General features: G+C 34.3%; 1 protein-coding gene across 11 annotated transcripts in view; it reads right to left on the reverse strand.

The window, feature by feature from the left end:
* Wdr17 (WD repeat domain 17) overlaps positions 1-12021 on the reverse strand; it is a 154665-nt gene that overhangs the window by 100778 nt on the left and 41866 nt on the right. For 2 of the 11 annotated variants that reach the window (XM_074054939.1, XM_074054936.1), the window contains exon 1: positions 1936-2040. The exons of 8 other annotated variants lie outside the window; for them this stretch is intronic. The gene's annotated coding sequence lies outside the window, so the exon portion shown is untranslated. Of the gene's footprint in view, positions 1-1935; positions 2042-12021 lie in introns of those variants that run through there. One more of the 11 variants, XM_074054943.1, reaches the window with a different exon arrangement.

Genomic DNA, 12021 nt, shown 5'->3' on the forward strand with positions numbered 1-12021 from the left:
TTAAAATACTCTCAGTGAAATCTCTTTTCCTAAAGACAAACTGGAAGTTACTTTAATAGTCCAATCTTCTAAATGAAACAAATACACAAAATGCAAAAATGAGATAATTCAGCATCTGTAGAAAGTAGCAGTAATGCTTATAAATAATATACATTACTACATCATATTTGTATTTATATTTACCATATTACCATATTTAGTAATTGAATATACTGTTACCTTTCTTTTTTTTCACCTTTCTTGCAAATATCAAATTTTGAGTAATACAGAAAGACAATGTGAATCCTTCAAATTGTTGAAAATTTCATTTAAGTCTTCATTACAATGTTTAGGAAAATACTATTAAGTAAGTAATTTGGAGAATTTAGACATTTTACTAATAATGACAACCTAGTTATTATGTTGGACTTCTACTACCCAGCAAGGCAAAACAAACATACATACTAGTAAGCAAACATAAAACAATTTGCATTCTCCTCTGAATAATTAAAAAACTGCTACTGACCCATCCATGTGCAGGTTACGGGCTACAAGGTAGTTTATACAAAACAGCAACAACAAAAACACCTGCCCTAGTAATCTCCCTACTGGGAGCAAAGGAATTTAAAAACTTGGTTTTTTCTAAGCTAAATTAATTTGTGGCTTTATTATGTGACTAATGAGCAACTTAAAAATGTTAATACACAACATTTAATTGCAAAATAAAGAGAATAAAGAATTTTAAAACTTTCAGTTACAGATTCCCATACTGCTAAGCATTTCTATTAATATCAACTTATGAGAAAGTTAGGCCAACATAAATAAAAATTCAATTAATCTTTCTATGTATTTTAAGTTTGTGGAGCACATTCAAGAAATACATTTTTCTCTCCATGTATGTCTGTTGAAATAGGTTATTCTTTATTTCAATGTCCAAAAACTACCATTTAATTTTAATCTTTAAATTATTCTCTAAACCATGTTTTCCCAGGTTTTACTGAACTGACAACTTTTCATAATCACTGCACTGCTACACTGAATTTTAGATTATAGAACAGGAAACACAAACTGCTTGCTTCGGACTTTTGCCTTCAAACAAGATATAACTATCCGTTTTCTTGCACACTTAGGCCAGAGAGGCAAAATTTCAAAGGAAAATTTGAAATACAGGTTAAATCACCACCACTCTTATGCAGAGTAAATAAGACAATTCATAGATCAACCAATGCACAGAATGTTAAAGCCCTTGTTAAGTTCATAAATTCATTTTCATCTAACCACTGTCTGGTTATTGCAGCTCTAATGCTATTAGAGTGCTAAACATAGCAAATACAATTTCATACTGTTGAGTTTTAAACTGACTCCTCTTATGGAAATAAAATAATGAACTTACTTTTTGTTTAGTTTTCTTTGAAGGACATTTCTGAACGATTTAGAAGGGTAATCTCTTCAAACCCTTGTTAAAGACTTATATATAAAACAAATGACTTATTTTTTCCTTTTAATACTTGCGTGACAAGAAAGACTGTATTCTTATAATTCACTTAATACATAATATACTTCTCTTGGATAGTCTTTCTTATCAAAGCTTTCTTAGTACAACCCTAACATTAAAGCCATCTTCAAACCCGAGTTAAGTAATCTACATAGATGTGTCCGGATGAGAGTAACAATCTTTAACAACCTTAAAAAAGAAACGCTATTTCTAGGAGCGGTGGTAGTTCCCACCCAACACGCCGGTTTCTTACTTGCCTAGTAATAACCAGGTGTGCGACCCTAAAACTCCGGGCATCAGCCCATTATTCGCGGCGTGCGCCAAGTCCCGCAGGACGCCTGGAGCCTCAGCCTGCGCGCTCGGGGGGCTCGGGACCCCACGCGATGCCTAGGCAGTGGAGATCACCGCCTTCCGCCCACTCGGCCCCGGCCTCTCACCCCCTGGCCCCACCGGCTCCCTACCTGGAGGAGGCGGCGGCAGCTGCGGACAGCACCAAGTGCTGAAGCAGGCACCGCGGAGTGCGAGCGCCGCCCGCCCGCGCGGACCGCCCCGCCCTCCTCGCCGCTCGCCCAGGCTCCCAGGGGCGGGGCGGGGCGGCCCGGCCCGGCCCGGCCCACGGGCTGCAAAGGGCGGGGAGGCGGGCTCTGCAAACGCTACCGCACAGCCGGCGTGGACGGGTGATTCTCCAGGTCCCGCCCCAAGGTCACGTGACAACCACACTGGGAGCTGATTGGAGCGTATGAGAGGCGAAAGCGGAAGTGGCTCCTGACCTCTGGAGACTAGGCGGAGGATGAGGTGGTTACCTAGCAACAGGGCGTCTGAGCTGAAGATGTAGTGTGGAAGCATAGGGACAAAGCTTAAGACATCTGCTGGCAGAGTATCAGCTGTGAGATTGAAGGAGGAGGAAAACCGTGACCGCCCCCCCAGTGTTATCACCACCTGACATTCCATATCAACTCTCTATTTCTAAGGAAATGAGTCAATTGCACAATAAACACATCATCTGATCTCCTTTGTGAGACTGGAGGAGGAAATTGAGCCTCCTTCAGAGCCTTAGCTGCAGGAGTCTTGAACCGTTGCCTCGAATGTGCAATGTGCGGCATGGTGTATCTCCTGCACTTCTTGGTGACTGATTGGGCTCTGGTAGCTCTGTGGGAGACATCTGTGGATGACATTCTTTGCTAATCAAGATTTACGTAGTTAATATATCTGCCCTCCCAGGGCGCAAAGCTGGTATTTTCCCTGTGGAATCTAGTTGAATGGAAATGCTAGGTATTGTCCATAATATTACGTTCTTCAAATATCTGAAATCTCTTCACTATCTGTGACCTTTATCCAACACAGTAGAGAAAATAGGCCTTTGCATACTCAGAATACAGTTTCCTTAATAACCTTTATCGAGCTTTAAGTATATGCCAGGTTCTGAATAGCTTAAATTAATAGTCTACCCCTACAAGGGAAATTCCCTGGGCACCATTCCTACCCTCCTGTGTGGTACATTTTTCTGCTCTTTTCTTGAAGCGTACTGTCTGTAGAGACTGTTTCCTATCATGGCTTTTATCCTATTTTTGTAAATTAAATTTTACTTAAAAGTTGACTCTGCTTATAGACAATTAACTTGTTAAAAACCCAGATCAGCTCTTACAACTCTGTTCCCTGCATTCTAACAAAGCAACTAGTGAACAGATCTTCAACAAATGTTTGATGGTTATGTGAATAAATTAGCACATAATCTACCAGAAAGAACAAAAGGGCAGCACCTAAATATAATTCAACGTATTAAGTTCTAAAACAGAGTTATATAAAAGTGCTATGAGATTCAGAAGAAGGAGTAAGGGAGAAACTTTTCTTCTAGGGTATCCAGGGAAACTTTCAGTAAGAGTTGTATTGGAGCAGACAATAAATAAATAGATTTCATCTGATGGTAAAGGAGAAAGAATGTACTATGTAGCATAAACAACATTGCCAAAAGCACAAAGTTGGGAAAGTACACCATAGATTTAATTAATTTTGACTTGTTGATATTCTCTGGAGCAGGTGTGATTGGTTATCCAAAGATATGAAAGGGGCTAAATTGGTAAAGGGAAAGATTAACTAAAAAAATAAGACTCAAAATTTCATATTTAGGTTAGACATCAAGCTCAAAGAAGCTATACAAGTTAGTAACATCAGGGGGTTTTACAGAGATGAAAAACATGATCAAGTAGGAGAAAAATCTCAAATTCATGGAAAAATATACCGATGGCCTGTATTGAGACAATTAAAATAAGAATGGTGAAGGGGAAGATTGCACGAAACATTTATACAAAAATATATTTCAGTTTTCATTTGTGACTAATATTAATTTTTTAAATTATTGGTGGCTGTACTGGGATTTGAACTCAGAGGCACACCCGCAGCTCTTGTTGTTTTATTTTTCAGATTGGGTCTCCAGTTTTTTTCCTGGGATGGCCTCAAACTATGAACTTCCTGTTTCCTCTTCCCAAGAATTTGGGATTACAGACATGAGATACTGCATCTAGCATGATTAATATTTTCCATGTGCAAAGCTGAATTGTTGGTAATGTACCTAAAGAGGAAAATTCTCCAGTTAAGAACATAAAACCAAATGAGACATTTGAGAGTATCTAATTGTGCACTAGATAAAGGTATTAAGGCCTCAACAGTTACAAAATGTGTCCAGTGTTTCAGGATATATAGCCAGCCCGTCAGCCAGCCAGACAGCTATCCAGCTATGTTAAAGCTATATTAATACTATGAAGAGTCTTTTAGTTTATCACTCTTATCCCTTTACCATGAGTCAATTTTCAATGGGATATTGAAATAATTGAAACCATAGTTTGATCTAGAGAAATAATATAACCTAGTTTCTATAGAAAAAAATCTCACTCTGATTTTCATTCATTTATTCAATAAATGTTTAATGTGATGCTTTAGGGAACCAAATGACTAATCAATTCGTCTTCAAGGCTAGGCTTGTTCTTTAAGATCAGTATCTTTGAAAAGGAATTCAATGCAATTAAATGTGACAAATGCTCTTTTGGTGGATAGTTTGAATAAAAAACAACTAAGAAGAGGCTCTTTAGATTCAACTAACTAAAATGGCTTCTCATACTATTATTAATGTAATGAAGGTCAGAATAGCTGGGCACTGGTGGCTCATGCTTGTAATCCTAGCTACTTGGGAGGCTGAGATCAAGAGGATCACAGTTCAAGGCCAGTCCAGGCAAATAGAGACTCCATTTCCAAAATAACCAGAGCAAAATGGACTTGAGGTGTGGCTCAAATGGTAGAGTGCCTGCTTTTCTGAATTCAAACTTCAGTCCCACCAAGAAAAAGAAACAGGATAGAAGTAAGTGCAACAAAAATGGTTTATCAAACTTATGGGAATTAAATACACAGAGAAATAAAACTTAAAAATTTATTATGTGTAAAAGCACTTAAAAACTGAAATCATTTTAATAGAAATATAACTTAAATCCACAATATTGAATATTAAGGAAAATCTTTCAAATGTTAAAATGAACATTTCTATTTTATGAAATATATTAACACTTATTACTCTGTTCTTTTTGAGATATAAAGGTTTAAATAGCCAATAATGGCTGAATAGTTGAGAGTTTATCACTAGATCAATATTTATTGAGTTCTTTTTTATTATGAAGTATTTAAACACAAAAGTATGAAGGACTATAGTAAATACAGTCTTTAGATCTATAATCTTTAGATTTCTTCCATATTTCCTTTCATTCTTCAAAAATCATACAGAGTGAAATCATCTTTTTGTTTTTCTTGTCATTGGATCATTTTGCCCGAATGGAATTATCCCACAAATGTATTCTAAATTTGCTTTTTTTCCTGGCATTATTTTTTAACTATTATATGTGTTGGTATGTGTAGTCATAATTTATTTATTTTGACTAATAAAATACATTGCAATTATTGATTGATTGATGAGAATTTTAAGTGTGTGGACTTTTTCCTTTTATTAAATGCAGCAAACCTTCTTGTATGTACAGGTTATAAAGAGGTTTTCGGGTTATAAAGAGGAATCTCTGTGTTATGATACATATGCATCTTCAAGTATAATATCTTTTACCAAATTGCTCTCCACTGACACTGCAACAAGCAATGGGTGAATGTTTTTCTCTATCTCATCATCAAAAGCATATTTTCATAGTTTCTCCAATCTAAAGAATGGACATTTACATCTCTACATGATTTAAATTCTTATTTCCTGAATTATTGAGATGGAATGAATTTTGTGTGTTTATAATCTGATTGTTCATTTTCTTTAATTTTCTTTGTTCAATTTTTCCTTATTAATTTGTTGTTCTTTAAATATTCGGGGCATTAATCTTTGTTAGATATACCCATTGCAATTCTCTCTAACACCTCAGTAGTGAAAAGTTCTCAGTCATTGCTCAGAATATTTATTTATTTCCCACTCCTAAAATTTAAGTGGACCTATATTAGAGTTGTTAATCCTATATGCCATGCTTTATTACATTTTTCATACTTAGATATTTGTTCTTTTGTTCTCAATTCTGTGTGGCTTCTGCAAGAGTCTCTCTGTACCGTGATTCAACTTAAGAATTTTTTTTTTCTTTAAGTAGTTTCAAAGTGATGATCCTTGCTCCTGCCCCAGCTTCACCACCCTTGTTTTTTATTTCTCAACACATGCTAAATCTTATCTAATGCAGACACCTAATCTGAAAGATTTATGGTTTTAGCCCCAACTCATCATATTTAATCCACAAATGTGCTTATTGAATTTTTAACTAAAACCAATAGCTCTAATATTCAAATTCCCAAAATCATGATTCTCCAACCTGCCTGAAATGCTGACATATATGTAGGAAAATATTTTTATATATTCATGTAAAAGTTGCATATGAATTAACAGGGTTCACTTTCTAAAATCTCAAGGCTACAATGACCCTAGCTTCCAAAACCCTTCTGGATTGGCCCATGTTTCTATAACACATTTTGCACAACTAGAATGCCTTGCTTTTGACAGAATATCCATTTTTATAAACTGAATTTGAAGTGCACTTTTTATTTTTCCTTCCACACACCATAATTCCTTCTTACCTTTTTTCAGTTCAATTTGTTTTACATACAACATAATGGATAGCTTCAGCTGCTATCCTCTCAATCCACTACAGTATTAGTGCCAAAATCCCACTTCACTCTCATAAATTTTATCTCAATAATTATTGCTTCACCTTGGAAAATAACTAATTTTCCACAGTTAATATCCCAATAATGCATAATTTGCCCATCAGATCAATGGAAATGTATGTTAATACATTTCTTTTAAAGACATGGGTGGAAAGTCATTGAAAATCTTTTTATCCTTTTATGTTTGCTTGAGTTTTTGTTTTTTATTTTTTAAATTTTATTTTATAAATTTTATATTTACTTTCATGTGTATACATTATCTGGGCCACTCCTCCCCCCCCCACCTCTGGGCAGAACCTTTTTTGTTTTTTGGAACAGAATCTTACTAAGTAACACAGGCTGGTCTCAAACTCAAAATCCTCCTACTTCAATCTCTTGCATTCTGGAATTACAGATGCACACTACCACATCTAGCTTGGGAAAACCCTATGTGGACATATAGGTACATTGAATATTGGGAGTTAATAGAAACAGTGGTAAAATTAATTATTCTTATTTACTTGACCAGCTACCTGAATTTACAGCCTTATTTTGTCCATGTTAATCTTAAGAAATAATATATTTCAACTAACTATATCCAAAGTAGAGGGTATAAGGTGCATGAAACTTTGAGATGGATTATTATGACTCCCTATATCTAAAACTCTTCCATGAGGGCATTGAATGTGTGTGTGTGTGTTTTATTACTGTCAATGCATTTAAATAAAATTTATAAAAAATCTTATAACTGAAAAAGTATATACAGTATACTGACACAGTATCAGTATATTTTACAACTAACTAAGCTTTGGTAAAAGCATAGCTCAGATTTTTGGTTCTAGAAAATATGCCTTAAACCATTTTACTTTGAAAACAAAGCAAGATATTGTTGCTATGGATGGGAGTCCCTTGTGAAGCAATTTGTTGAAAATATTTCAGAAGACAGAGTCCCTCAGATAAGGCTTTTTTTGTTTTAAAGTTGACTGTCAGCACTTATTTTTAATCCAAAGTTTAAATCTCTTAGTGAAACCAAATTGAAGAACAGTTAATTATTCACTTGCTTTTAAAAGCTTAGAATCAAAACCAGTAAGTGAAAACCCAGCCTTCATGAAAATCTTGTTCAGAGCATGGCCAAATTCCCCTTGGCTATGTTGTTTGAAATCAGCTGTAAAACTAAATCTCAAAGGATTTTCCCTGTGTTATTACTCTATTCCCAATCCATAGAAATCTTGCCAAAAATGACAAAAGAAAAATCCTTCAATATTTATATACATATATGTAAATATGTGTTATAAAAATACAAGAATAATATATTACACTATCTTTTTTATCTGTAATAAAGCAATAAATTGATGGATTTTATGACCTAGAATTTTTTTTCAAGTAGCACAACAGGTTTACTTTTGATTTGTTCTTTTTTTGAGGCAGTGTCTCTCAGTGTGGCCCTGGCTCACTTGCTTGGTTATGGCAAGAACACTACACCTGATGTAATAGGTTAAATTAAGAAAAAAAAGTCTTTTTTACATAGTGTTTGTCTATATTTTATAGTTCCTATGTCACCCTAGCTGCACCAACTTTTTGTAAGGGATCAAAGAGAAATAAGCAACTGATCCAAATTCTCTTCTGAATAAGTTAAAAATTAAATTTAAAAAGTTTTCAAAAGTAGAGTGTGACCTAAGTAAATAAGTGAAACAATTCAGTAAATACTTTGGAGTGATCATACAAATTACTTTTCAAAATGAATGATTAAAATTTAACTTAATATTTGATAAATTAATACTTAATGAGGTGATTATATTTAGGTTTTCAAAATGTTGAATTGAATGATGTTTTATTTTTAAGTTGAAACTTAGATGGTGATTATGAGACACGATCCCTAGGGATTAATTTATAAGTATTTTCTAACTCTTTAATTGCTACAGTATTTTAATATAGTTGTTTTTGTGATACAAAGGGAATTTTCCCTCTAGTTTGTGGAAAACATGATTCAATTTTGAGAGATTTCTTGTTCAATTAATATGCCATTTCCTAAGTTATAAACATTTTATGAAAATATGTGGGAATCAAGCAAATGTCATAAGTACTTAAAGGAAAATTCAAAACCTCACAAATTGATATGGCATCTGAAGAAATATTGAAAAAAATTTAAAATGGAGGCAAAAATATTTTTTTGATTTGTGGCATAGGAGAAGTCAGGACAGAATTCACATATCTATCAATAATCTGAAGTTTCAAAAGTTTCAAACAGCTCAAACACGATTAAAAGGCTAGAATCAGTCAGCCAGAGGATGCACAATAGTTGATACATAAAATTTCACTATCTTTCCAACAGGTTGTCTGGGTGATATTTGGAGAGCTAGCTTTGTACACTCATGAGGTGGAAAATAGGTGCACTTTAAATTTGGTTGGATTTACTCCATGCAAACATCACATATAGGTTCACTGAGAGAAAGAGATTCTTTCAGAGTGCGAGAGGACTGAAACAGGATTTGAAGCTTAGCATAGTACCCATGATTATAAATTAAAATTGTCTAATTGTCATCACAGGATTAAAAGAGAATTTTAATCTATTTATTTACCACTGCTATTCCAAAGTCTTTTGTTGAACTTAAAGTAGTTCCTAGCTGAGTTGTTTTTTTTTCTTTTTGGTAGTGAAAGGGAGCAGAGAAAAAGGAGGGGTTTATTATCACTACTTTCTATATAGTGGGAAAAGTATTAAAGACTTAATAATTTGTGGTGACACTTTACATGGTTAAAGTATGGAGTTTAACAATTTAAGGTTCTGATCTGATTTTTATCACATTGTAAATATGAATTTAAATTTTTTATTAGCATATAATAGTTATAAAGGGATACATTGTGATATTTACATATGTGTTTAAAATATATCTTTGTTAAATTTAACCCCTCCATCATTCTCCCTCTTTCTTCCTCCCCAGTTTTAGAACAATTTCAGCAGGCTTCATTCTTTGATCCTCCTATATGGATAAAAAAATACACCTACCATATTCACCCTCATTCCCCCTTTCCTTATGCCCACCTATCTCCCACTGGTACCCACCCTGGAAAAAACCCATTTTTCCCTCTTGTCCTTCATTTGTTTCAAGTGTATATTGATAGTCCTGGGGGGGGTTCATCTTGGTACTCCAGGCTGTATATATCATACTTTAATCAAATTAACTCCCCCATTAGTTACTAAATATTCAACATGCTAAATATTCAACAGCTTACAGTACAGTGCATTACATTATATTCATGTATAGTTGGGGCTTTTCATTATTTTTCATTCTGTAACATTTTCTTTACCTCTCCTGGCTCCCACAGTCCTTCAGACAGACTCACTAATACAATTTTTTTCTCCTTTTCACTATATGTATTATGTATATTATGATCAGATATGTATCTATATATATATTTAACTTACAGGTCTAGCTTCCACATCTGAAAAATATGTATACATTATTTTAGCAGGACAATCTTTCATAATGTTTTTTAAGTGAGAAACAATTCTGAGCTGCCACTAGATGCCACTATTGCCTCCTTAGTAGAGTTAAGGTATCCTGCAGATTTCTCTGGTAGATATAAAGGAATGATCTAATGCTGCATCTTAAACTCCTAGAAAAGCAAGAACAAGCTGAACTCAAAACTAGCAGAAGGAGAGAAATAAAGAAAAGAAGGACCAAAATCAATGAAATAGACACCAAAAAAACCATACACAGGACCACAAAAAAAAAAAAAAGCTACTTCTTTGGAAGTTAAATAAGATTGATAAACCCCTGGCAAATCTGGTTAAAATGAGGAGGAAAAAGACCCAAGTTGATAAAATTAGAAACAAAAACCTGGAAATCACAGCAAACACCAAGAAAATCCAGGGAATCATTAGGGATTACTTTGAATATCTACATTCAAATAAATTGGAAAATCAAGAAGAAATGACCAAATTTCTAGACACATATGACCATCCAAAATTGAACCAAGAGGCTATAAACCATGTAAATATAACAAGCAATTGAAATTGAAGCAACAATAAAGAGTTTCACAGAAAAGAAAAGACCAGGACCTGACAGATTCACTTCTGAATTCTACCAGACCATTAAAGAAGAACTAACACCAACACTCCTTAAATTTTTCCATGAAATAGAAAGGAAAGAAACACTACCACATCATTCTATGAAGCCAGCATTGCGGTTCACCCAAAAATCAGGCAAGGAAACAACAAAAAAAAGAGGATAATTGGTCAATCTCTGTAATGAACTTAGATGCAAAAAATCCTCAATAAAATACTGGCAAACTGAATTCAACAACATATCGAAAAAATCGTATACCATGATCAAGTTGGTTTCATCCCAGGGATGCAGGGATACTTCAACATATACAAATCATTAAACATAATACAGTATATTAAAAGAGACAAAGAAAAGGCCACATGATCATTTCAATAGATACAGAAAAAGCCTTTGGCAAAATTCAACATCCTTTTCTAATAAAAGTTCTGATGAAACTAGGAATAGAAGAAATGGACCTCAACATAATAAAGGCTATATACAAGCCTATAGCCCACATCATATCTAATGGGGGGAAACTGAACCGTTTCCCCTAAAGTCAAGAATAAGACAAGGGTGTCTACTCTCTCCACCCTTATTCAACATAGACTTGGAATTCCTCACTAGGGCAATAAGACAAAAAGAAGAAATAAAAGGAATTCAAATAGGAAAAGAGGAAGTCAAACTATCCTTATTTGCAGATGACACAATCTCAAACCTAAGAGACCCAGAAAATACCACCAAAAAACTCCTAGACATCATGAACAGCTTCAGCAAAGTAGCAGGATACAAAATCAATTTCCAAAAATCAGTAGCCTTTCTATATATCAACAGTGAACACATTGAGAAAAAGTACATGAAAACAATTCCATAGCCTTAAAAAAAATATCTGGGAATAAACTTAATAAAAGAAGTGAAAGACCTCTACAATGAAAACTATAAACCATTGAAAACAGAAATGGAAGAAGATTAGAGAAGATAGAAAGATCTCCCATGCTCATGATTGGTAGAATCAATATTGTGAAAATGACTATGCTACTAAAAGCAATCTACATGTTCAGTGCAATTCCCATCAAAATTCAAACTACATTCATCACTGAGATTGAAAAATCAACCCTAACGTCCATTTGGAAGTACAAAAGACCTCAAATAGCCAAGGCAATACTGAGTTGAAAGAGCAATACTGGAGGTATCACAATACCTGACTTCAAACTATACTACAGAGCCATAGCAATAAAAACAACTTGGTACTGACAAAAAAACAGATATGAAGATCAGTGGAACAAAATAGAGGACCCAGATATGAATCCACACAGTTAGGCCTACCTGACTTTGATAAAG

Source organism: Castor canadensis, chromosome 14 (assembly GCF_047511655.1).
Source record: "Castor canadensis chromosome 14, mCasCan1.hap1v2, whole genome shotgun sequence".
NCBI lineage: Eukaryota > Metazoa > Chordata > Mammalia > Rodentia > Castoridae > Castor > Castor canadensis.